Raw genomic sequence first — 26,982 nt, 5'->3', positions numbered from 1 at the left:
GAGAAAAAGGGCAGCCCGGGTGGCTCAGTGGTTTAGCGCCGCCTTCAGCCCAGGGCCTGATCCTGGGGACCCAGGATTGAGTCCCACGTCAGGCTCCCTGCATGGAGCCTGCTTCTCCCTCTGCCTGTGTCTCTGCCTCTCTCTCTGTGTCTCTATGAATAAATGAATACAAATCTTTTTTAAAAAATGAAAGGGAGAAAAATGGAAAGGACAAAAGGGTTATTGGTCTAAAGCAAGTTTGCAACCCAACAAGGCAAATTCCATTAAGATTCAAACCCAAACCCTAAAAAAACAAACAAACAAACAAAAAAAAACAAAGCCAAATCCTCTGTGACTTGATGTTCTGCCCTCTGGGTTTCCCAGGGTGAGACCACCCTCTCTGGCCTCTGCCTCCATAGCTCTACCCTCAGATTTATTCTTCCCCCATCATCTCATCCCTGTCCCTTTCAGTCCAGGCTGGCAGTGTTTCTGCTGGTATGAATTTTTCAAAAACCTTGTTGGTCTTCTGTGATTTCAAGAAGATCCATGCCGTTAGACCCCATTGTTCACCATGGAGTCTTCTTGGAAAACCCATCTCTATTCCTTGGCTTCATCTTAGATGGTTGATCAGCTCCATAAATCACATGACTAATTTAGCAAATGGTTGTCTAAGTACCCTTGGTGTTCTCTCTAGAGCATGTTCTCTTATCTTTTGCGATATGGATGGACTAAACTGTCAAACTTTGGTTCCTTTTTGTTCCATGGGTCCTTTTAGATTTCTCTTTCCTTTTGCATTTTACCAAAAGCAACAAGAAGAAACCAGGCCACACCTTGAATGTGTAGATTAGTGCTTTTCATCAAATTTGGGAAGTTTTCCCTCATTATTTCTTTGGTTTTTTTTTCTGTCTCTACTCTGCTGGTACTGCCATTATACATATGTTGGTGCACTTAAAGACAAACTACATTTCTCTGAGGCTCTGTTCATTTTTATTCACTCTTTTTTGTCTTTGTTCTTATGATTGCATAATTTCTGTTGCTCTGCAAGTTCACTGATTCTTACATCTGACAGATCAAATCTACTGTTGAGTCCCTCTTATGAATTTTTCATTTTGGTTGTTCTTTTCAACTCCAGAATTTCCATTGATTCTTGTTATTTCTATCTCTATTAATATTCTCTATTTGGGGATCCCTGGGTGGCTCAGCAGTTTAGCGCCTGCCTTCGGCCCAGGATGTGATCTTGGAGTCCTGGGATCAAGTCCCACATCGGGCTCCCTGCATGGAGCCTGCTTCTTCCTCTGCCTGTGTCTCTGCCTCTCTCTCTCTCTGTCTCTCATGAACAAATAAATAAAATCTTTAAAAAATATATTCTTGGGATCCCTGGGTGGCGCAGCGGTTTGGCGCCTGCCTTTGGCCCAGGGCCCGATCCTGGAGACCCGGGATCGAATCCCACGTCGGGCTCCCGGTGCATGGAGCCTGCTTCTCCCTCTGCCTGTGTCTCTGCCTCTCTCTCTCTCTCTCTGTGTGTGACTATCATAAATAATAAATAAAATTTTTTAAAATGTTAAAAAAAATATTCTCTATTTAATAAGATATTGTCATCATATCTTCCTTTAAAAGCAAGTATTGTTTTCTCTAGCTTTTTGAACATATCTATAATAAATGCTTTGGAGTTTTTGTTGGCTAAGTGCATCATCTGAGCCCTTCAGGCAGTTTCTTTTCTTTTTTTTTTTTAATTTATTTATGATAGGCACGCAGTGAGAGAGAGAGAGGCAGAGACACAGGCAGAAGGAGAAGCAGGCTCCATGCACCGGGAGCCCGACGTGGGATTCGATCCCGGGTCTCCAGGATCACACCCTGGGCCAAAGGCAGGCGCCAAACCGCTGCGCCACCCAGGGATCCCCAGGCAGTTTCTATTACCTGCTTTTTCCTGTTTTTTTTTTTTTTTTCATGTCTTATAATTTTTTATTGAGAAGTAGACGTTTTAGATAATATATTGTAGCAACTACAGATGCTGATTTCTCACCCAGAATGTCAGGCTATTGTTATGTAGTCTGTCATTAGTTTATTTGTTTAATAACTTCCCTAAACTAATTTTGCAGCCTATTTCCTTTATGGTGTATAGCCTTTGATGCCTCTGCTCAGATATCTACCCTTTGTTTTTATCTTTTAGCTTGGCTCTCTACAGGTTACCATGAGTGGCATAATGTACTTATTGGTCACAGGTTGTTCTTAAAGCTCCTTAGCCAGTTTTTTTTTTTATTTTTATTTTTTGAAAGATTTTATTTCTTAATGAGAGACACATAGAGAGAGGCAGAGACACAGGCAGAGGGAGAAACAGGCTCCCTGCAAGAAGCCCAATGCGGGACTCCATCCTGGGACTAGGACCACGCCCTGAGCCAAAGACAGATGCTCAACTGCTGAGCCACCCAGGCGTCCCAGCCAGTTTTATTTTTACATTTTATTGTTGGACGTGTATTTGGCTTGGAGGTTGCAGTCACAGTTCAGGTAGGTGTTTTTTTTTGTTGTTGTTTGTTTTTTGGTTTTTTTTTTTGCTTTCCCCATGTCTCTTCAGGGCCTAGTAGTTTGGATGTTCTCTCTTGGATCACTCCTGAGAGGCTGCAGCCTTGGGCATGCCCATATGTCGGGCATGTCCCAACTGCCAGGAATGAGTGATTTTACTTTGAAGTCTGATTTCCTAGGAGTTGCCCCTGGTCAGAGTAGCTTATTGCTCAGTCATCATGTGGTCAGAGATTGTGTTTAAGCCCCTGTGCCATGAAGGGCCCTGTGTTAATAGGCTTGTGTATAGCATGAGAAGCATTTTCAAGTCTCTTCTGCTTGCCCATGAGTGAGTGCAGCCAGGCACCTGTGTACACCATTATTGATCCTTAAAGTTGAGTATGCCTTCAAGAGGGTTCTTGGCTTTCTCTTTCCCTAGGTTCCTATTAAATTTCTAATTGCTCTGCCATTTTGCTATTATCATGGAGCTACCAGCAGCTTCTTAATTGCTTTACATCAAGATTTCTGTTCATTTCCATAACACCTTTAGGCAGAGTTCCCCAGGCTCTGTTCCAATAAAACTGGGGTCTCAACCAGAGTTCTAAAACTCTTTATCCTTATGCGTTGCTTTCCTTTCTGGACAGAACCCCTGTGCCCCTGCATCAGAACTAGGGATGGAGTCCACTTTTCCTAGAGTGACGCCTTGCTTTGAGAGAGAAGGGAGAGGGGAATGGAAGCCACTGATTTTCTCTATTCTTCCCGCCCCCCCAGTAAAGAACCCCCTCTCTACAAACTGGCTTGAGGGAGGGGTCGAGTGATGAAGCCCCATTATTCTCAGCTTGCCATGCCTATAATAGAATTTCTGAAGCAGAGGAGCAGAGGCAGGAGAAACCCCAGAAGTCTGCCTCTCCCAGGATGAAATTGTAGCCACAGACTGGGAGCTGGGAAGAATCTTCTTTTTTAAAAAATTTTATTTAGATTCAACTTGCCAACATATAGTCTAACACCCAGCGCTCATCTCATCATGAGGAATCTTCTTGCTGAGAATAGAGCTCTTGGGTAGAGCTTCCATGACAAAGAACTGAGGGAGAAGGCCCAAGGGAATAATGGGTCAAGTGCCCAAGATTTAGATATTTCTTAAGATTTAAGTTTTCTTGTATATTATTTTTCCATTTGTTCTATGCTCTTAGAACAATTTCCAGGGATTTTAAATTATTGTGTTGTGTTTTGTTTCATCATTTTTAGTAGTCAAGTTGTTGTTTTGCTGGGGAGAAGGTCCCCCTAACTCATTATTCTGCCATTCTGGAAGTCTACCCTCTCTGTACCGTATTTAGAACAGTGCCCATTGTGGTAAGTTCTCAACAAATGATAACTGTTCTACTTTTATTTAACCTCATTTATCCTTCAAGATGTAATAGTTTCCATCTCTTCTGTGAAGCCTTCCTTAGATACATAGCTTATGACAGCCAGCCTGCCTCTAAAACCAGTACCATTTAGTATGTGCTGCTTTGCCCATTCACTTACCTTCTATGCGTGGGTGCTGTCTTCTTGGCTGGGCCATGAGATGGTCTTCTACTTTTTTATATTCCCAACACATTTGTTAAATGATATGTAACACAGGGCTGTATTAATAAGAGAGGAATAGTTTGTCCCTGACAACTATATAAATAATCCCATTGACACATCCACTCAATAGGCTATTTTTTAAAAATAAGTTTGGTCACAATTAACATATGATACAATTCACCCATCTGAAGTGTCCAAGTTGGGGTGCCTGGCTGGCTCAGTCAGTGGAGCATGCAACTCTTGATCTTGGAGTCATGAGTTTGAGCCCCATGTTGGGTGTAAAGATTACTTAGAAAAAAAAAGTTAGGTGTCCAAGTCAGTGGTTTTTAGTATAATCACAGAGTTTTGCAACCATCATTACAATTTTAGAACATTTTCATCACCCCCATTAGCAGTCACTCCCTGTTTTTCCCCAGCTCCCATCCCTGGGCAAATGTACTTTTTATTTCAATGGATTTGAGTATTCTAGACATTTCATACAAATGGAATCATACAATATGTGATCTTTGTGATTGGCTTCTTTCACTTAGCATAAGGAATTCTTTTTTTTAATTTTTTTTTTAAGATTTTATTTATTTATTCATGAGAGACGGGGTGGGGGCACAGAGACACAGGCAAAGGAAGAAGCAGGCTCCATGCAGGGAGCCTGATGTGGGACTTGACCTGGGGTCTCCAGGATCACGCCCTGGGCTGAAGGCAGCGCTAAACTGCTGAGCCACCAGGGCTGCCCACCATAAGGAATTCAATGAATCTAAATTGTAGCACATTTTAGTACTTCATTTCTTTTTATTGCTGAATAATATTTCACTGTATAGATATGCCACATTTTGCTTGTCTGCTCATCAGCTCGAGTTGTTTCTACTTTTTGGCCATTATGAATAATGCTGCTATGAACATGCATGTACAAACGTTTGTGTGGACATGTTTTCATTTCTTTTGGGAATATACCTAAGAGTGGAATTGCTGGGTCATATGGTAACTCTGTTCAAACTTTGGAGGAATTGCCAAACTATTTTCCAAAGCAACTGTACGACTTCACATTCCCAACAGCCGTATATGAATGTTCCAATGTCTCTACATCTTCTCCAACACATATTATTTGTCTTTTTGATACTGTTATCTCAGTGAATGTGAAGTGAGATCACGTGATTTTGGTTTGTATTTCCTGGATGGCTGCTGATGTTGAATATCTTTCCACATGCTTATCGGCTATTTGTAGATCTTCTTTTCACTTTCACTTTCTTGATGTATTTTTAAAAATATTTTATTTATTTATTCATGAGAGAGGAAGAGACATAGGCAGAGGGAGAAGCAGGCTCCATGTAGGGAACCTGATGTGGGCTCGATCCTGGGAGTCCAGGATCACGCCCTGAGCCAAAAGTAGATGCTTAACCACTGAGCCACTCAGGTGTCCCGATGACGTATTTTAAAAAAATATTTATTTATTTGAGAGAGAGAGAGTGGGGGAGAGGCTGAGGGAGATGGAGAGGGAGAGAGAGAATCTCTATCAGACTCCCTGCTGAGTGCAGAACCCAAACTGGGACTTGATCCCACAACCCTGAGATCATGACCTGAGCCAAATCAGAGGCTTAACCAACTGAGCCACCTAAGTGTCCCTGATGATGTCTTTTATTTATTTACTTTTAAATATTTTATTTATTTATTCATGAGAGACACACAGAGAGAGAGGCAGAGACACAGGCTGACGGAGAAGCAGGCTCCATGCAGGGAGCCCGATGTAGGACTCGATCCCAGGACCCCAGGATCACACCCTGGGCCAAACAAAGGCAGGCGCTAAACCACTGAGCCACACAGGGATTCCCTGATGATGTCTTTTAAAACATAAACCTTTTTTATTTTGATGATCTCTAATTTATCCATTTTTTTTCTTTTTGCTGCTTGTTGCTATTATCCTTAACAATTATAGACAGTAAGATTGTACAGAGAAAGAAAATGTGAATGTGCTAATTTGTTGATAGATGACATATACCCAATTCAAATAAATTTTAGCAGAAAGGGAATTTATCGGTTGTGAACTCTGGGAAAAGACAAACAACTAAACTGTAGGATGGCCAAGGCCATGGTTCAGTCTTAGAAAGAACCAGATCCAGAATCTCTAATAGCACCAGGGCTCTCTCTCCAGCTCTCCTGTCACTTATTTTAGTTACATGGCCAGAAACACCATCCCTGGCAGCTCCCAAGTTTTATACTTTACAATAGTGATGCCAGGGAGGGGGTACTCACATGTTGGTGTGTCCACACCCTTAATAGAAGCAAATCTAGTGCTTGCCCCTAGCGTCTCCCCTCACATGCTAAACCCCCCTCCCCAGCCACACACCTTGATATGCAAAGCTATGTTATGCGGCACCTGGGTGGCTTAGTCAGCTAAGTGTCTGTCTTTGGCTCAGGTCATGGTCCCAGGGTCCTGGGATTGAGCCCGAGTTGGGCTCTCTGCTCAGTGGGAAGCCTGCTTCTGTCTCTTCCTTTGCAGTTCCCCGTGCTTGTGCTTGTGCCCACTCTCTCTCTGTCAAATCAGTGAATAAACTCTTAAAAAATAAATTTTAAAAAAAGCTATTTTCTGGAAAGATTATAAGACTTCATGGTGATAACTAAGGGTAAGGGTGGAGGGAGAGATTGTTACTTTTTATTTTATCCTTTTTATCAGATGGACTTACTTTTTGTTTTAAAGATTTTTATTTATTTATTTAGAGAGATATACAGAGAGAGAGGCAGAGACATAGGCAGAGGGAGAAGCAGGCTCCCTGCATGGAGCCTGTTGTGGGACTTGATCCCAGGACCCCAGGATCACAACCTGAGCCAAAGGGAGATGCTCAACCACTGAGCCACCCAGATGTCCCTTCTTTTATTTTTTTTTTAATTTAAAACAAAACAAACCTGTAATGTTTATTTTTTTTTTAATTTTTATTTTATTTTATTTATGATAGGCACACAGTGAGAGAGAGAGAGAGACAGAGACACAGGCAGAGGGAGAAGCAGGCTCCATGCACTAGGAGCCCGACGTGGGATTCAATCCCGGGTCTCCAGGATCGCGCCCTGGGCCAAAGGCAGGCGCTAAACCGCTGCGCCACCCAGGGATCCCACCTGTAATGTTTAGAAGGAAAAAAATGTGTATAGGAGAAAGGATGGGGAAGAAATCTTCCAAATGCTAGCAGGAGACAGATGATAGTCATATATGATTTTTTTTTTCAATTTTTTCCAAATTTCTTTGTAAAGTGATTCTATCATCTTATACCAAAGACAATCTAAAAAAACAAAGCAAAAAACAAAAACCAGAGCCAGAAAAAATCTAAAGATCCCCTTCAGGGATGCTTCTGAAAAACAAAAATTAAATAAATAAACAAATACATAATCACCTCCCAGATTAATCATTTTGGTTAAAATCTGGATCTCCATATCTCAGTTTTGCATAAAGCAGAGTTGACCTGGAGTCACCCAGTCTTTGGTGCTGGTAGTTGTGACTTTGCCGCTTAGTGTGTGGGTCAAAGAATCGAGCACATAAGCCCAAATCTGGTTCTCTGTAGCCCACATAAGCCCAAATCTGGTTCTGGGGTAAGAAGCTGGGAGAGTTTGGAAGCCTAGAGATGATGATAAACTTCTTTATTATAAGAGCAGTGGAGATAAGAACAAAGTCGACTTGACTGCTCCCGTTTTGTTGCTGGACAAGGTCCACCTAGATTAGATTCACTCAGCTATGAGAATTTACTCAGCCACAGACACAGCTGCAGGGATGACCTTGGAATGTGCTTGACTGGTTAGCAGCTTTTCCTTCAGCGTCAGCCCCAGCCTTGCTCTTTCTCCTTTCTTTTCAATGATAATTCCTTTTATATAGTCTCCACAAGAGGCTCCAGGGTGAGTCAAGCCTCTGACTCTTGATTTGGGCTCAGGTCATGATCTCAGGGCTGTGGGGTGGAGCCCTGCATGGAGCCCTGTGGCAGCAGGGAGAGACTCAGCAGGGAGTCTGTTTGAGATTCTCTCCCTGCCCCTTTGCCCCTCCACATGTGCACATGCACATTTGCTCTCGCTCTATCTGTCTGTCTCTCTCTCTCTCTCTAAAATAAATAAATAAATAAATCTTTCTATGGCCTCCACAATTTTCCCAATCTTTATGATGGGGACCTACCATAGGTTTCTCATGCTTCTCTCCCACGGGTTTGCCATGGTTTTTACTGTGTCATCCACCAAATCAACATCAGGAAGCAGAAAGGACAAGATGACTGAACAGAAGGTGTCTAAGGTGAACGCATTTCTAAGCAAGTTTAGGTACAGACCTGGCAGACCCAGGCAGGGTGAATGAGGGACTGGAAGAGGGCTGATTGTTTCCTTTGTCCGTGGCTCCAAGACTCAGCCCCTAGGCTGAGGGAAGGGAGAAGGATAGTGCAGGAGGTGGTACTGGTTTTCCAATGTTATTTCAGAATTCCAAACCTAAGAGAGACTTTAACCTTGCTTTTATTATTTGTTGATTCACATTACTCCTTTAGAGTGGCCATCACGTTTCAGACATCAGTGTAGACTCCTTCCTCGTTTTACACTTGCATGTCAACACCAGTATAGGCCAGCAAAAACTAGAGCGTCTGATCACTTAAAGATAATCTAGAGCTGGGTTCATCCCTGCTAACCCTTCCCCTCAAAGAATCAAGCTGAGTTCCAAGTTGAGGAAATTGGGTTGGTTCCTGTTCACAGGGATATTCTCAACTTTGCTCTGAGGAGTCGAGTGGGACAAGGTAAATGGCAGAAAGTACTGGCCTGGCACCAAAACTCAGAGTGGGCAACCTACTGGAATAGAAAGTTGCCCCTTTTTAATGTAGATCTGGAAGCTCCTGAAACTCAGCTGGTCTCTTTGTATTCATTCAAGTGTGTTTACTCTATAAATTGTGGCTCCTTTTTCTGGCCCTGTTTTCAGCTCAGGCCCCAATGCCCTGGGACTAGCGGTTGGATTGTGGGAGACTCCATAAGGGGCATAGGAAAGGTGCATGGAGGGGCACAGGGTAGGCAAATCCGAGTTCTCAGAGAGTGCCAAGATTCCACATCCTATCCCAGCATCAGGCAGTACAATCTATGCAGAGCCAGGGACATCTGAGGCTGGGCCAGGACTTAAGCAGGAAAAGAGAAGATCCCAGAATCAACAAAATAATATTGTGAAATGCAAGGAGGTTGGCAAATGCAATGTGGCAGACTTTGTTCCGGGTATTAAAATTGCAGAGCTGATTATGAATAGGATGGCACTACTGGCTCGGGGGAAGGTCTGATTGGCCAGGCTGCCCTGGTGAGCTCTGACCTCACCAGAACCCAGCCTCCTCTAGGTAATGGATTTTGTCCCCCCTCCTTTTGGAGGGGACAAAAAAAAGGCACTTCCTCAAGGACAAAAATATCTCCTAGCAAAGGTCTGATGCTGAAACAAGTTTGTTCCTTTAATGGGATTGTTTCTGCCAAACTGGATCCAGTGTTCCTGCTAAAATGCAAATATATATTTGGAGCAGTGGCAGGGGGGATGGGAAGGTAATAAATCTTAGCAACTATCAGCCCTTCAGCAGGAATTTGTTTAGGAACAAAGAAAAATTTCCTAAGAGGACAAGATATGTAATGGATGGTGAGGGTCTCTGTTGCTGTTAGTAGTGGTGGTACTTGGTTGTTTTGACTGGGGGGGAAGGGTGGGAGGGGGCATGTTGAAGGAAGCCTCAGAGCCAAAGCTGTGCTGAGAAAGGCAGGAGGCAGTCTGAGGTATCACAGTTCTTGCTCTCAAAGGATACATAATCCAGGCACTACTGAAACTGTTGACATCTAGGTTCTCAAAGTAGTCATCGGAAATGGAAGGAGGAGCCAGGATATATTAGAGAGTATAGTCAAACAGAAGGGGCTCATGAAGGTGGGGGATCTATTTACCTTCACTGGCAGAAAGCATCTGCTAAGGGAAAAGGTTGTGCAAAGAAGGTTGAAATCAGTCAGAAAAATGTCTTGGGCCAGTGTCTGTATTGCTAAGGAAGACCTACTATCCCTCTGCCAAGCCCTACACAGGCCACATCTCTTGGGAAATGCCACGGTTCCACTTCTATTCCAAGAACCAATCTGATAACTACTTGTGCTTCATCCCACAGGCCACAGGGTTTCCTGACCCATCAAGAGGCCAGCACTCGGTGAATGGTCAGGCACTCACCCTTCATTTAACCGACTAACCACTGTCAACTAACTACCACTTTGGAAGAGGGCCTTGGAGTCTCTGGGGAGTCAGCCATGCTCCACTTTATGTTCCACTATGATGTGGCCCCTGGCACCCAGGGCAGGCGCTCTTCCCTGCATGCCCCAAAATAGCAGCTGGGCTTATTAAAACGTGCCAAACTGCTTATAAATTAGACCCTTCAGGCTTTACAATTCCCCAAGCCATGAAACCTCAGAGCTTTAAAGGCCTTCAGAAAATATCAAGGCCAATCCCCCCAGGAAGCCTCAATGCCACCATTTTACAAAAGAAGAAATTGAAGTGTAGAGAGATCAAGCAGCATGTCCAAGTGACACAGTTTACTTAGTGGCAGATGTGGGACTAGAACCTACTCAGTGTTTTTTCCTCTAGGATCTAGCCTCTGCCCCTTATTATTTCTGGCATAAGATAGAAAGATAATATTTATGGCCCTAGGAAAGTGTCGCTCTCGTATTACATTCTGATTTTTTCCTCTCAAGACTCATTGAAAGCCACATAAAAAATTTCTCCACTGGATTTTAGTTAAAAAAAAAAAAAAAAAAAAAAAAAAAAAACAAATCCGAAGGGAAAAATAGCAAATCTGGTATCCTAATGAGATAATGAATGCACAAGTACTTTGAAAGAGGTACAGCACTTCAGCGCTTTTCAAATATAAGGTATTATTATGCTCTTGAAAGAAATGCATCGGCCTCTCTGGTGTGGGGGTGGGGTGGGAGCCTGCTAGAGATGGTGAATCAGAGACTGTGGGAAGGAGTTTTCCCCAGAAAGCTGACTCATTTCTTGGTTGTCCTAAACTGAGGGAGCCAAACTTCTTGGGATTATTTCTTTCCTCGGTAAAGGAGCTGGTGACAGGTTCTTTCTGGATTCTGGGTGGCTTCTTTCCAGCACTGCAGGAAGAACTGCCTTCAGTATAAAGGTGGATCATTCGCCTCAGGACTGCCCAGGCCAACCGTGGTTACTGCAGTTAACTGTGGCCAGGTATTAGCATAATCAGCCTTTGGGATCCACCTTTAAAAGAGCCCTACTGTGCTTCCCTCTACTGGAGCTGCAGAAAAGAGGTCATCAGGCAGTTACCAGAGGTAAAGAAGCCTAAAGAAAGCTAAGTATAAAAACAAGCATCCTAGATCTGACTACATCATGGTGGCCTCGCATAAGGGATGAATTCCCAAGGAAAGGTGAACTTTGTTAATGATTACAATGCACAACCAGATGCAATGGTATGCCAGTCAGTACTTGTCTGGAGCTGTCTGGCTGCTGTAACAAAATACCACAGACTTGGTAGCTTATAAACAACAGATATTTATTTCTCACGGGGAATGTCCAAGATCAAGGGATCCAGCAGATTCAATGTCTGGTGAGAATCTGCTTCCTGGGGATGCCTGGGTGGCTCAGTGGTTGAACATCTGCCTTAGACTCTGGGCGTGATCCCGGGGTCCTGGTATTGAGTCCTGCATCAGGCTGCCCATGGGGAGCCTGCTTCTCCCTCTGCCTATGTCTTTGTGCCTCTTATAAGTAAATAAATAAAATCTTAAAAAAAAAAAAAAAAAAGACTCTGCTTCCTGATTCTGAGATGGTTGTCTTCTTGTGCTATCATATGGCTGAAGAGCAGAGCTAGTTCTCTGGGGTCACTTTTGTAGGGTTCTACCCTCATGACCTAGTCACTTCCCAAGGGCCTCACCTCCTAATTCCATCACATTGGGCATTAGGTTTCCCCATATGAGTTTGGAGGGGGATGCAAATATTCAGACTAGAGCAATATTTTCATGTTGCAAGGTGACTGAAAAATCCATTTTAATCTGATTTAAGCAGAACAAATGAATTCATTGATTCACATAACTGAAAAGTCTAAGGACAGGGCTGATTTCAGGCACTATTGGATCTTGGGGCTTAAACAATGTCATCAGGACTTAGTGTCACCCCATCACTCAGCTCCGCCTCTTCCCATTAGTGTTTCCTTCCATCTGGATGGTGGCTGTCAGTGGCAGCAGGTCAATTGTAATGCTAGGAGGTTCCAGCCAAAGAGAGAGGGAATCTCTTTCTCTCGTGTTCCTCTCCCCCACCAAATTCCAGGATTCATTCTGATTGGACTAACTTGAAGCAAATATCTGTCCCCATGTTCTGATTGGCTAGAACAGAGCCGCCCCAACTCTAACCTGCGAGAATAAACCTCTCCCTTATATACTCAGGCTGAGAGGGAAGGTGGGGTTTCCCAAAGGAAATCTAGAATGCTGGTAGCAATAGAGGGTGGATGCTGGGCTTGGAAAAATAGTGGATGGGGAATCAGTTCCACTCATTGAACATTGATCTACTGCTTGAACTGTTTCTCCCCCAAATCAGAGTGATTGAATTTCAAACTCATGAGATTCTGTCTGAATTCTATCATCTTTGATTTCCGGGGGGTTTAAATGGAGGGCATACAAAATAAATGCTTTCATAAATGTATAATGTCTACAGCATGAAGTATAGATATTGGGGTGGGTATCCTTCCCAATAACATTTGCATTTTAATAAGCAATTCAGTGCCTTAATCTAAAATGAGATTAGATTAAGATTCATCTAGAGAAAAGATTTAAGTAAACTGAGAAATAGGGGAAGGGAAGCTTAATGGAGCCCCTGAAATGACAAAAAAAATGGACAGTGTTCTACCCCTATATGAGTGTAAGGCTGCTCCTGGTAGGAAATGTTCCCACCTGTCTTGTTTACAGTCCATAGTCCCAGTCCCAATTCCACAGAATCGTGATTCTTCTGAAGTCACCATTGGATTAATAAATTACCTCCCTAATCCAATCTGTTCTATAAAGGCCAGTTTTCCTCTAGAGGTGCTGATGAGAGTCCCCTGATCTACATCTTCTACATCTACAGCTGCAGTTCTGATCTCTTACACATGCTCCAATTCCAGACATCCTACAGACAGAACATCTCCAAGGCACCCAGGGCTCCGGATCCCAAACCGTATTTGTTTCCCACTCACACAACCTACACTCTTCACCCTGTCTTCTGAAACCCTGCACAATCAGCCCCAAATTGATTTCTTGCTCCTCCTCAATACAATCTGTTTCAGTTTTCAAGGTCTCGCTACTTCCCTGGTTCTTCCTCCCTCGAAAAGGCACACACAATCTCCCCTCTTCACTTTTGCCCATGATGCTCCTCCCTGTTGCCTTACTGAGTTCTGCATGTTGTTATCTCCACCCACTGTGATCTAGAAGGATGATATTGCCAGTGGAAGTGGAGTATGATAGGAATTTTTCATTGGGTTCTGGTATACCTCAGTTCTTTTGACTTCTTCAGTGAGTGCAAAAGAACCTGAAGCTTCTCCACCCACTTGCTGGTTTGTAATCTTTCTGCTGAAAACAAAATAAAACAGCAACAAAAAAACCCCACCCAAACCTTCTAGGGCCTTTTGTCAACTTACGTGTCCATGAGGATCATCTTTTTACCATCCCTATAACATGTTGGATTTTTTTTATTTCCGCCTATAATATGCTTCTATCCTGTTAGCCTTACTTCTTGCTAATCTTACCCCTATTAACAACATGCTCCTAATGACTTTGAATCATTTGTCACTGTCTGCTCATTGGCTATATCACTACAGTAGCAAAAAATCTCTCTCTCCCCGTGTCCTCCCTCCTGAACAGCATCTAGTTCTAGCCCTGAGACTGTGATCTTATATGCCTACTAGGACCAGGAAGTTAATGCAATATTTGAAGCTGACTGAATATGTATATAACTAGGAGTGGTGGAGACTATGGCTAATTGAAGAGGGCAGGGCAAAGCTAAAGGCATCCGATTTCAACATTTTTAACACCATGGAACAAAGGAAATTCACCTAATGTTCAAAGAGGCCATGTGTAAATGACCCTGTGGGTTTGTCCTGAAGTTTTTCTGTTTTGCAGGAGTTTTCCTGGGCAGTACGTTTCCTTCTCTCCTGGTGGAGTTTAAGCATATTGCTTAAATCTCTTGCAGAAAATAGCAGCAATTAGAAATAGACTCAGGAGGGGGGTTATGCAAATGCTAGAATATCATTTCTTTAACATTTTTCATTAGCAATCTATCTGTAATCATAAGTGAGCTATATGGAGACTTTAGAGCAACCTACAAATATTGCACATTTAACATCAGCTTCCTTTCCCTTCTTCAGAATTTGATTTTGGATCCTTCATGGACTCAGTTCCAAGTCACTACTCCTTCAGACACTTTTCTTGTAAGAGGCAGTAAGGTTGAATAGTTATCAGCACAGATAGAAAGCTGGTCTATCTGGGTTGAAACCTGGACTCTGCAGCTTCCTGGCTTGTCTGTCTGTTTAACCTCGGGCAATTTAGGCAACTCACCCTGCCTCAGTTTCCTCATTTGCCAAGTATAGATAATAAATAGTACCTACCTCATGTCAACATAGAAAGGATGAAATGAATTCATATATATAAAATGTAGGGTGTCTGAAAAGTCAAGGATTATAAAATAAACTTGTTTTTAAACAGTATGTTAAAAAAAAAAAAATAAATAAACAGTATGTTAGTTACATTTTCATAGAGTATTGTATCTCTTTTTTTTTAACCCTTGGACAACCTGCAGTTTAAAGCAATGAGACCAGGCAGCCTGGCAGGCTCAGTAGGTAGAGCAGTGACTCTTGATCTCATAGTCATGAGTTCAAGCCCCATGTTGGGCATGGAGCCTATTTAAAATAATAGTAATAATAACAACAACAACAACAATAATAATAATAATAATAATAATAAAATAAAACAATGAATTCAGGGGATCCCTGGGTGGCTCAGCGGTTTAGAGCTTGCCTTCGGCCCAGGGTGTGATCCTGGAGTCTGGGGATTGAGTCCCGCATCAGGTCCCTACATGGAGCCCGCTTCTCCTTCTGCCTGTGTCTCTGCCCCTCTCTTTCTCTGTGTCTCTCATGAATAAATAATAAATAAATAAATAAATAAAATCTTTTTTTAAAAAAATGAATCCAATTATAATCATTAAAAAGTACAATAAATACATAATACATAATACATATAATAAGCTTTTTCTTCATTAACAAATGTTATCTATTGCTTCAGATTTAGAGGCATTTCACTGAAAATACATCTTGGGATTAAGGAAATCAATGTATTATTTGAAAAGCTAAAAAATATATGATTTAAAAATCATCTTATACTATGTTCTCTAACTTTTCAGACACCCTATACTTAGAACAGTGACTGACACTTGAAAAGTACCATTACAAGTATTATTTTCCCCTGACTTGTTAGGTCCCATTGCCTTTACAAGGAGAGTCCCTTCCTTAGCCTGAACCATTATCTGGTCCAATATCTCTACTTTGGAAACTTTTAAAATAGTGGGTCTCCAAAGAGCTTGGTCTACCTACATATACTATTCCTTGCTGTTCCTGGAGAGTGAAATGATATGTGTGGAAAGAATATTATAGACATGGCCAAAAAGAATAAGTGAGCAAGAAATATTGGAAACCACTGATATTATAAGTAACCAGAAAGGGCTTCATTATAGCAGACGCATAGTGACTTTCAATTAATGCTGACCACTTTTTTCCCCTCAATAATTTACTATATTTATTTTTTGCACAGGTAATATATTCACGTGGTTCCCAGTCAAAGGATGCAAAAGGATATACAATGAAAACTTTCCTTTCTACTCCTGCTTTCCAGCCACCTGTTTTCTTCCCAAGGGGAGGGAGGTTTGACCTGTTGCTCATGTTTCTTCCAGAAATAATCTATCTACATCTAGGCCCACTGTCCTTCATTCAAATCCTTGGAGACAAGTGGGTTTCAGGATCCAGAACTTTTCAGATTTTAGGCTGTAATAAGATGTAAATAGTATGTGTTCTGAAGCACCCCAGGCTCTGTCTCAGATGACCAATCATGCTGGTTTGCCCCAGACTAGCTCAGTTTTAGCATTGTAAGTCCTATGTCCCAGGAGTCCCCTCAGTGCCAGGCAAACAAGGCCATCTAACTACTTCTTAATTTAACTAAGCTTTTATGAATGAAGGCTGCTTTGCCTTTGCTACTTTTTTTTTTTAAGATTTTGTTTATTTGAGAGACAGCATGAGCAAGAGGAAGGGCAGAGGGAGAGGGACAAGCTCCCCACTAAGCAGGCCAGACTCGGGACTCCATCCCAGGTCCCTGGGATCATGATTTGAGCCAAAGGCAAATGCTTAACAGTCTGAACCACCCAGGCGCCTGCTACTTCTTTTTTTTATATATAATTTTTAAAAATTATTTATTTATTTATTCATGAGAGACAGAGAGAGAGAGAGAGAGAGAGAGAGAGAGAGAGAGAGAAAGGCAGAGACACAGGCAGAGGGAGAAAATCAGGCTCCATGCAGGGAGCCCAACGTGGGACTCTATCCCTGGTCTCCAGGATCATGACCTGGACTGAAGGCGGCACTAAACCGCTGAGCCACCCTGGCTGCCCACCACTAGGCAACTTTAAGCAATTTTACACTCACTAAGAATTAAACTCAAAACAACTTCTTAAGTAAAATGAACAGAATTATCGGGACAGTTCAAAAGGCAATTGTGGAATTCTTTCTCTTGTTCTTTTAAAAATTCCAGATATTCTCCATGAGGCTCTCTAGGTCTCTGGAAAATATTAATCATCAGACTTATTCTTGGGAAAAATATGTATTGGTATATGTGTGTGCCCTGATAAAGCTCTGGAAGCCAGAGGGCTTACCGAGATTTTTTTCTTTTTTTTTTAATTGTTTGTATTTCTTATGAATATATTATGATTATATAGCGGTTTGAAGTACCTTTTTTCCTTCTTTAATTTTTAAATTTAATTTTATTTTTATTTTCTTTTTAAAGAGGTGCTGGCATACTGTTTCCAGAATTATCTTGATTCTTTTCAAATTTATTTTCTTATTTATTTATTTATTTATTTAGAGACACACAGAGAGTTGTGCCCAAGTGGGGGAGGGGCAGAGGCAGAGGGAGAGGCAGACTTCCTGCTGAGCAGAGAGTCTGTGCTGGGCTCCATCACAGGGTGATCCCAGGATCCCAGGATCATGACCTGAGCCAAAGGCAGATGCTTTACCTACTGAGCCATTCAAGCACCTCTTCAAATTTATTTTCTACCTCCATTAATAAAGCAGAGTCCAATTTCTGCTTTGAATCTGAACAATTTAGCTAAGTTTGCTGCTAGATTGTGTGCTCTTCAGTTTATGCCTAAGGCTAGGTAGATCTTATTTGTACCCTAATACTTAGCACAATGCCTGACATATAATGGGTACCCACAGCATGTTTATATACTGGGTTTGACACTCCTGTAAGCATAGTTTCATTCTGGATGCAAAGATCTGAATTCTTTTCATGGATTAAATGGTTTAAACCTATTATCACAGGTTTTCATTCATGGTTAGTACCCACAAAAAGTACCACAGAGAATAGTATCCTATTACATATATATCACCCTGAAAAGGTAAGCCACGGCTTTTCTTTAATCAAGGGGACATAAAATCCAAGACTAATAGTGGTCAGAATTGCCCGTGGTAATTTCTACCCTAGCAGTAGCTGTCACAAATCTGTGGATTTCATAACAGAATGAATGTAGACTATGAAACCCAATTTATATCCAACCTCTCTTTCAAAAAGAGACAAATTCCATCTGTTTTTATGTAATAAAATCACATCTTTAAGAACTGGTCACACTTGAAATGCAAAATTCAATTATACTTCCGTACTTTTATTTATTGTTTCCATGTCATTCCATTAAGAATTGGCAACAGAGTCCCTTTGCCTGAATAACTCATAATAGCCTTCCCCCTGCAAGAGAGTGCAGGTCTTCCTAAGGACTCATCCCTAGTGCTTCTCATTGCTTCTAGACCCATACGATTCAAGTTCCAGCACAGCCACAGGATGGGGTACAGAGTATAACCCATGAAGAGGTGATATAGCTACTGAAGAATTGCATTATTTTACCAATTTATATCAACCAACCACTTCCAAGAATGGAACAAGTTCACAAACACAGAGCCCCTTGCATGGATGGGACCCAAGTTTTCTTGAAGAAGGAACCCTACTACGCATAAAATGCACACTATAAATCTTCCTTCTAGCCTTCTCTAATAGAACTGCAGCCATTTCCCCGGAAACATTAAGAGAGGAGAAACAAACCTTTTCTGGAAAATTAGACACTGGCTCTGAACTGATACTAATTCCTGAATACTCAAAATGCCACTGTGGTTCACTAGTCAGACTAGGACTCTATGGCTGTCAGGTGAACAATGGAGTTTTGCCTCTGGTTTATCTCACGGTGGGCCCAGTGGGTTCCCACAATCCCCCCCTGGGTGACTTCTTAGTTCTGTGATGTGTAGCTGGCACACACATGCTCGGCAACTGCCAGAATCACCAGTTTCTTTATACATGGAATGAGGGCTACTCTGAAAGGAGACGCCAAGTAGAAGCCTTTGGAGCGGCCTCCTCCTATCAATATAACAGACTAAAAGCAACACGATATTTCTGAGATTAGTGCCGCTATCAAAGACTTGAGCAGCATAGTGGGCCTGATTCCTAACATATTCCCATTCAACCTCTTTATCTGGCCAGTGAAGACAAGTGCATCTCAGAGAATGAAAGCAGTTCAATGTCAGCTTAATCAAGTGGTGACTTTGATTGTAGCTGCTGTTTCAGCTGTGGTTTCTTTGCTAGAGCAAATCAACCTATTTCCTGGCAACCTGGTAGACAGCTATTGACCTGGTGAGTGCTTTTTTCCTCCTTACCCATTAGTAAAGGCAATCAGAAGCAGTGTGCTGTCAGCCAGCAGGACCAGTTTACACCTCACTGTCCTACTTCAGGGCTATATCAATTATCCAGTACTATGCCATGATCTAATCTGCAGGGACCTTGATCACCTTTTCATTCCATAGAATGTCATGCTGGTCCATTACATTGATGATATGACTTTGATTTGATTCAATGAATAGGAAATAGGAACTATGTAGACACATTGGTAATACTCATGTGTGCTAGAAGGATGGAAATAAATCCCACAGAAATTCAGGACGCTTCCATCTCAGTAAGAGTTCTAGGAGCATTTGAGATAACCCTTTCCAAAAAAAATGAACAGATTGTTCCATCTGGTCCCTCCTATCTCTAAGAAGGAGACACACTGGACCTCTTTAGATTTTGGAGGCAACATATGCCTCATTTGGGAGTGCTACTTTTATTTATTGAATGACCTGAAAAGCCAGTTTTGAGTGCAGCTCAGGACAAGAAAAGGATCACAATAGGTCCAGGCTGCCATGCAAGCTGCTCTGCTACTTTTCATAAGACCTCACAAATACAAAGCAGTTTGCATGAATAAGTAGCATAGATGCTCACTCCCATATTCCTACCCCACTGCCTCCTCCTCTTCCACCTGCATCTATGGCTTCATGGAGAGTTCCCTATGACCAGTTGACTATGGAATAAAGAATTTAGGGTTAATTTACAAATGGTCCTCTATAATAGGCTGGCCTCACTCCAAGGTGGCCCTGAGGGTAGTAGGAAAGTAATTCCCCACTGTGGGTAGAACTCAAGCAGGGTACCTTGTTCATTGTATCTGAAAAGAGAGGTGGCCAGAGGTACAAATATAAACTGACCCATAGGGCAGCCCCGGTGGCGCAGCAGTTTAGCGCCGCCTGCAGCCTGTGATCCTGGTGTGATCCTGGAGTGATCCTGGAGACCCAGGATCGAGTCCCACATCGGGCTTCCTGCATTGGAGCCTGCTTCTCCCTCTGCCTGTGTCTCTGCCTCTCTCTTCGCTCTCTCTGAATGAATAAATAAATAAATCTTTAAAAAAATAAAATAAAATAAACTGACCCATGGTTAGTAATTAATGATATGGCTGGATGGTCAGAGACACAGAAGTGACATGATTGGAAATTTGGTGACCAGGTCTGGGGAAATGGTATGTGGTTAGATCACAGAATGTGAAAAGATATTTGTGTTCCATGTGAATGCTTACAAAGAGCAATCTCAGTAGAGGAGAATGTTAATAATCAATTGAGAAGTTACTATACAATGGAAGTACGGAGGAATATGTCTGGAATGCAGGTAGTCTCCTAGGATAACTCTGAGACACATAGAATCACATATCACTATGTGATTATAGTAGGTAAAGAAACTCCCATAACCCATACAGGTGGGACCCTTAAATGATCAGACCCTTCAGGAATGAAGTTTTGAGTCTCCCCACAAGATCACAGCCACTTTTTTTCCTCTCAAAGGAGTAGTACATTTATAGTGACTACTTTCCCAGACGCTTTGCAGCTAAGAGGGCAATGTGACCTGGTTCTGGCTAATAAGATAGAATTCTGGCCAATAAGCAGAAGTTGCTGGTAGACCACCTGTGAACACTTTGTGAAATGGGGTGATATGTCTGGCTTGCACGATTTCCTTCTCTCTTCCCCCATCTGGAGCATGGACACAATACTTGGATGTGCAGTAGCCATCTGGTCATGAGAATTAAGGTTGCAACTTAACACAAATGTAGCAGAAGAATGGGAGATTGGCTCCCTGAATCATTGAATTTGAGTGCAAAGGACCAGCCTTGCACAGTCTACCCCCTGACTTCTTGTTGCCCGAGATAAAAACCAAACCAACCAACCAACCAACCAATAAAATCTTACTTGTTTAAGCCACTGTTGGCTGTGTTTCCAAGTTACTTGCAGCTGATCTAACAAATAGACCTAACAGAATGTTTTTTAAAAAATTATTTTAAACTACAACTAATCTTTTAACTGTATAAGTTATACTTTTGCAAAAGAAAAGATACTGGGTCCTAGAGAAGTTTATCAAAGTATGGTCCGTAGATGATCTGAATTAGAATTACACAGGGTACTTGTTTAAAAAGATAAATTTCCCATGTGCTTGTTTGCCCTAACTTGCCTTCCCAACTAAGATTCAGAATTAGTGGGGCTAGATCCTGGGAATCTGCCTTTTTTCAAACTCCCTCGGTGATCCCTGTGTTCAGAAAACCTTGAGAACCATCCCCAAATATAATCCAAATAAGTCTAAGTCATTTTCTGGGCAGCAGGTAAATGTAGAGGGTTTTCTTTTCTTTTTTCTTTTCTTTTCTTTTCTTTTCTTTTCTTTTTCTTTCTTTTTCTTTTTTCTTTTCTTTTCTTTTCTCTTTTCTTTTCTTCTTTTCTTTTCTTTTCCTAGTTGTGAGCCAGTCCTCACACTTACCAACCTTAATTTGAATATAATCAAGGAGGGTCCATCTTCCTCTGGAAGGGAAATAAACCATCAAGCTTCAAGAGGAATACACAATTTCCTATGCAGTTTTGAGCAAATGTTCTGTGTTCTCTATTAACACAAAATTTGGTAACACTTTTAATCCTATTTCCATGTCATTTATGCAGTTGTACTCAGTATCATATTTCAGCTGTCTAACAAATTTGAAATGAACACAGCCCAATATAATTCTGATTTAATATTCCCTTCATTTATGCTTTATTTAATAATTCTTTTTAGGTTCAGAATGATCTTGCCCAATTTTGTCTTTTTTTTATTGTATGCAAGTTCTTCTTACATGAAAAAAGACAGGTAGATGCAATTTTAAGAACCCCAAATCTTGAATTCAAGCACGATCAGAAGTCATTTATTAAGCCTATAACATAGATCTCATTGACCAATATTAGACTTCCTGAACCACTCCCTGACCCTATCTTTTGGAATCTCATTTCTCAGAGCATTCCAAAGCACATTCTCCTTGCTGGTCATTATGCTATCCTCAATTTGTTCCTGACTCCTCATCTTTGCTTATGCTACTTTTCCATCTAGTTTAGCCAAGCCCCACCTTCAATTGCCCCAATCTAGTCAGCTGGTTCTCTTCCCTAAATTCTTATTCTAGTCACCATCATTACCAACCAATTTCTAACCTTCCCAAAGGAGATTTTAGTATGTTAGTCTTCAACTAAAAATTCTTCAGTAGCACCATGTTCTTTCTTTCTTTCTTTCTTTCCTTCTTTCTTTCTTTCTTTCTTTCTTTCTTTCTTTCTTTCTTTCTTTCTTTCTTTTTCTTTCTTTCTTTCTTTTCTTTCTTTCTTTCTTTTTTCTTTCTTTCTTTTTCTTTCTTTTTTCTTTTCTTTTTTCTTTCTTTCCTTCTTTCTCTTTCTCTTTCTTCTTTCTTTCTTTCTTTCTTTTTATTATTTTGCCATGTTTTCAACAACAAATGCATTCTGAGCATCCTGTAAGTATGCTTTGCTAGGTGTCAGGGATATACAGGTGATTAAAACACAGCCACTGTCCCACAGGGATTATGGAATGATGGGTTATTCACTGAAATTCTCAAATGATCTACACAGTGGACTGGAAACAACCTCAAGGCTCTCCGCAATCTATCTCCAAATTATTTTGCTAATTCTATCCCCCATTATTCCTTTTCCTTTGATTCAAATAAACTGGGTTACTTGCTGCTCCCTAAATACATCTGCCACCTTTCTCTCTTTCGTATTCTCATTTTGATCTCTGTTCCTGAAATGACTTCTTCCTTTCTCTCACCATGTCAATTCTGACATACCCTTAAGGTCTCAGATTTCAAATGCCACCTTTTTTGTGAAACATTGGTGATTGCTTGTGAAGTTTCAATTAAGTCAGGTTTCTTAAAAAGAACTCCATGTAACACCAAATGAGCCAGCAATCGCTGGCTCTTGATTAAATCCTGGTTTGAACAAATCAGCTTTAAGAGATATTTGGGAGTAAATTAAGGAAATCTGAGTATGAACTTGGGCACAAAATAATACTAGGGAATTGTTAAATTTATCAGAAATTATAATGTTATTATAGTTATGTTTAAAAATCATTATTTTTAGGTATGAAAACTAAATTAGGGTAGAATGTTATGATGGCTGAGGTTTAATTAAAAACAGATGAAGGAAATGGCAAAAAGTGAAAATTTGGTAGTAGGAATAAATATGTTTTGGGATTATTCTATCTTTCAGTGTATATGAAAACATTTCTGGGATGTCTGGGTGGCTCAGCAGTTGAGCATATGCCTTCAGCTAGGAGCATGATTCTGGGGTCCTGGGATCAAGTCCCACATCAGGCTCCCTACAAGGAGACTGCTTCTCACTCTACCCAGGTCTCTGCCTCTCTCTCTGTGTCTCTCATGAGTGGATAAATAAAATCTTTTTAAAAACAATTGAAAACATTTCTATTCAAAAGTGAAAACAAGAACCCCAAATATTTATTTCCTGTAAGAGTAAAACATGTTCACTAATGAAAGTAACACCAGTAAAAAACAACCATTACCCTACTGTGCAGAGATAATTATTATTTATATTATAATGCATTTCCTTCTACACAGTTACAAATATACTTTTTATTTTATAAAACTGTGGTTACTGTAGACATACAGTTTTATATTGATCTCAGATTTTATTTTGTTAAATGTTTAGAAAAGATTTATTTTGAGAGAGAGAGCATGAGTGGGAGGGGCAGAGGGAGAGGGAGAGAGAATCTCAAGCAGATTCTGCAGTGAGTGCAGAGCCTAACATGGGGCTTGATCTCACAACCCTGAGATCAGGTCCTAAGCTGAAACCAAGAGTCAGTTGCTTAACTGACTGTATTACCCAGGTGCCCCTGATCTCATTTTTTTTAAAGATTTTATTTATTTATTCATGAAAGACACAGAGACATAGGCAGAGGGAGAAGCAGGCTCCATTCAGGGAGCCCAATGTGGGACTCGATCCTAGATCTCCAGGATCACACACTGGGCTGAAGGTGCTCTAAACTCTTGAGCCACCCAGGCTGCCCCGATCTCATATTTTAAAAGGACATGAATGACAGGGGCACCTGGGTGGCTCAGTCGGTTAAGTGTCTGCCTTTTGCTCCAGTGGTGATCCCAGGGTCCTGGGATCAAGCCCCACGTCCAGCTCCCTGCTCCGGGTGGGGAACCTGCTTCTCCCTTTCCCTCTGCTGTTCCCCCTGCTTCTCCTCTCTGGCTCTCTCTCTTTCTTTCTCTGTCAAATAAATAAATAGAATCTTTTTTAAAAAAGGAACATGTACTACAGAAAGAAGAGCACATAAATAAGAGAACAATGCATTTTATAGGTATGTTACATATCAACAAAAAATTAAAATAACAAGAAAAAAAATTCGAAGCACTAAACAGAGGTTTGTAGACAAACCTCCCAACTCTCCTAGACTCACATACCAGCAGTGAATTCTTTTACAATCTTAGATCCCACAGATGGGCTTTTCAACTGTATATTTCAAATCATCACTGAATCACTTACTTGCCTTTTTGCAGTTCCCAGCATTTGCAGTTCTCACGGTGGGCTCTCCAGGCTACACAAGTTTTTGTTTTGTTTTGTTTTTTTAAGGAAATCATTCCCAACTGGGAATTCACTGGGCTTTCACTGCTGCTGAACCACCCTCCTTCCAGTCTCCTGCCCTTCTCTACATCAAGCTCCTCCTTCCTAAAGCTCCAGATCCACACTTCTTTCCTCCTTGTCACCCTTCCTTCCTTCACACACCCTCTTGCCAATGTTAGCTGGCAACATGACTTTTTTTTTTTGCTTTACCGAAATATTGTTCAAATGTTTTAATTCTGTTCATAATCACATAAATAATATAGAATACAATTTTAAAGTAAGAAACTGCTACACATCCTACCACATCAGTGCAAATAATTTTACTTTTTCATTTTCCTTGGTTTGTATCTATCGATGTTTACACAAATACTGTGAATAAGTGGCTTAGGATTTTTCACTTATGTTGTTAAATGTAACATATTGCTACATAATCTTTATGACTTCAATTTAAGTGGCCACACCATATATTCCAAGTGATTAAAATGCCTTCCAAGGACCTGAAATAAGAAGTCAAAGTCCTTTTGTGGTTACCAGATACTTTATATACTTTATTCTGCAATCTGCTTTCTTGTACTGCCTGTATCATGGACCTTTTCTCATTATTTTCTACATTATTTTAAATGGCTGCATAGCATGCCAAAATGAGGATGCAACTTTTTTTTTAATTTAATGCTTTGAGTAGTTTATATACTCCACGCTTCAAAAATTAGAAAAAAGAAAATGGCACACAGTGAAAGTCTCTTTCTTCACATCTTGGTTCTTATTCACTCCAGAACATAGCCTCTTTTCTTAGTATCTTTTTCTATCTTTCCAGAGTTTATTTGGGTAGATGCAAGCAAATACAAATATCATTTTTTAAAAGATTTTTAAATTTTATTCATTCATGAGAGACACACACAGAAAGAGAGGCAGAGACACAGGCAGAGGGAGAAGCAGGTTCCATGCAGGAAGCCCAACGTGGGACCCAGTCCCCGGGGTCTTCAGGATCACACCCTGGACCGAAGGCGGCGCCAAACCGCTGAGCCACCCGGGCTGCCCACAAATGTCATTTCTTATATTTGTCTTTTTTTTTTTTTTTATCAGAATGTAATATATACACTGTTCCTCACTTAGCTTTTTTCACGTGATAATGTATCTTAGGGATTGTTCTCGCTACATGGAAAGCTTCCTCATTCTTTGTTCTACAGCTGTACGGCTTCCTACTGTACAGGCGCCATCCTTGACTTCCATCCTGTCCATTGTTGATGGACATTGTGGCCATCCCATTGATTCCCGATCCTGTTTCTACCCATTAACTCCAAAACTCTGTCCCATCCATTATCAACCTCAATTCCTTTTTTACTGGTTTGTTTTGCCTATGTATGTCAGATCCCTTGTATGCTGAAAGAGAATTTTCTCTTCATTCTAAGGTCTCCTGAAAGCTCCCATAATCTTCAAATTTCTCAGTTCTCACTGCTCTAACATCTGAAGAAAAGTACCCATCCTTGCTTACCCATTCACTCCTAACTTCTTGTAAAGTGGCTTCTGCTCACCCCACCCTTTTTATACTAAAATGGATCTCTAAGCAGTCACCTGTTAATGTCCCATCTCCCAGTAACCTGGCCTTAGTCATTTCTTTGGACCCCATCCTAGAACTCCTGTCAACCCTACCTCTCGCCATAGCTAGCCCTAAAGATCCTGTCTTCTCAGAGGCTTCATTACTACCCTTTCCTATCAACTCTGTCCATCATCTCGAAATAAGATACTAAGTTCTGATTATCTAGACTATTAATAAGGGTCTCCTAACAAGCCTTTCCCTCTGCAGGCTCTTTCCTACTCAAAATGAAAACAAAATACAAAAAAACAAAAATAAAAAACACACCAAAAAACAGATCTTATATCATTTTCTTCTTCAAAACTTCTATTTCTGAGGGTGCCAGCCTGGCTCAGTCAGTAAAGCATGTGACTCTTAATCTCAGGGTTGTAAGTTTGAGCCCCACGTGGAGTGTAGAGATTACTTAAAAATAAAATCTTTAAAAAAAAAATCAACCTTTTGGGACGCCTGGGTGGCTCAGTGGTTGAGCGTCTGCCTTTGGATCAAGTCGTGATCCCAGGTTCCTGGGATTGAGTCCCACATCAGGCTCCCCACAGGGAGTCTGCTTCTCCCTCTGCCTGTGTCGCTGCCTCTCTCTCTGTGTATCTCTCATAAATAAATAAACAAATAAACAAATAAATAAATCTTTTAAAAAATCCAACCTTTTATTTTCTTAAAAATGTTTGTTTGTTTATTTATTTCAGAGAGAGAACAAGAGAGCACAAGCAGGGGGAGTGGCAGGGGGAGAGGGAGAGGCAGATGCTCCGCTGAGCAGGAAGCCTTACATAGGGCTCCATCCCAGGACACTGGGATCATGACCTGAGCTGAAGGCAGACGCTTAACGGACTG

The 26,982-nt window shown here is 41.2% G+C and overlaps 1 long non-coding RNA gene across 2 annotated transcripts in view; it reads right to left on the bottom strand.

The window, feature by feature from the left end:
* The window catches only part of LOC118350643 (uncharacterized), a 44,141-nt gene extending 19,508 nt beyond the window's left edge, over nt 1-24,633 (bottom strand). For both annotated transcript variants that reach the window (XR_004804848.2, XR_004804846.2), the window contains exon 1: nt 24,483-24,633. This is a non-coding gene — a long non-coding RNA (uncharacterized LOC118350643). The remainder of the gene's footprint in view (nt 1-24,482) is intronic.
* Between the last annotated feature and the right edge of the window lie 2,349 nt (nt 24,634-26,982).

This window comes from Canis lupus, chromosome 14, assembly GCF_003254725.2.
Source record: "Canis lupus dingo isolate Sandy chromosome 14, ASM325472v2, whole genome shotgun sequence".
NCBI classification, from domain to species: domain Eukaryota; kingdom Metazoa; phylum Chordata; class Mammalia; order Carnivora; family Canidae; genus Canis; species Canis lupus.
This window is presented reverse-complemented; position numbering and strand designations above follow the sequence as displayed.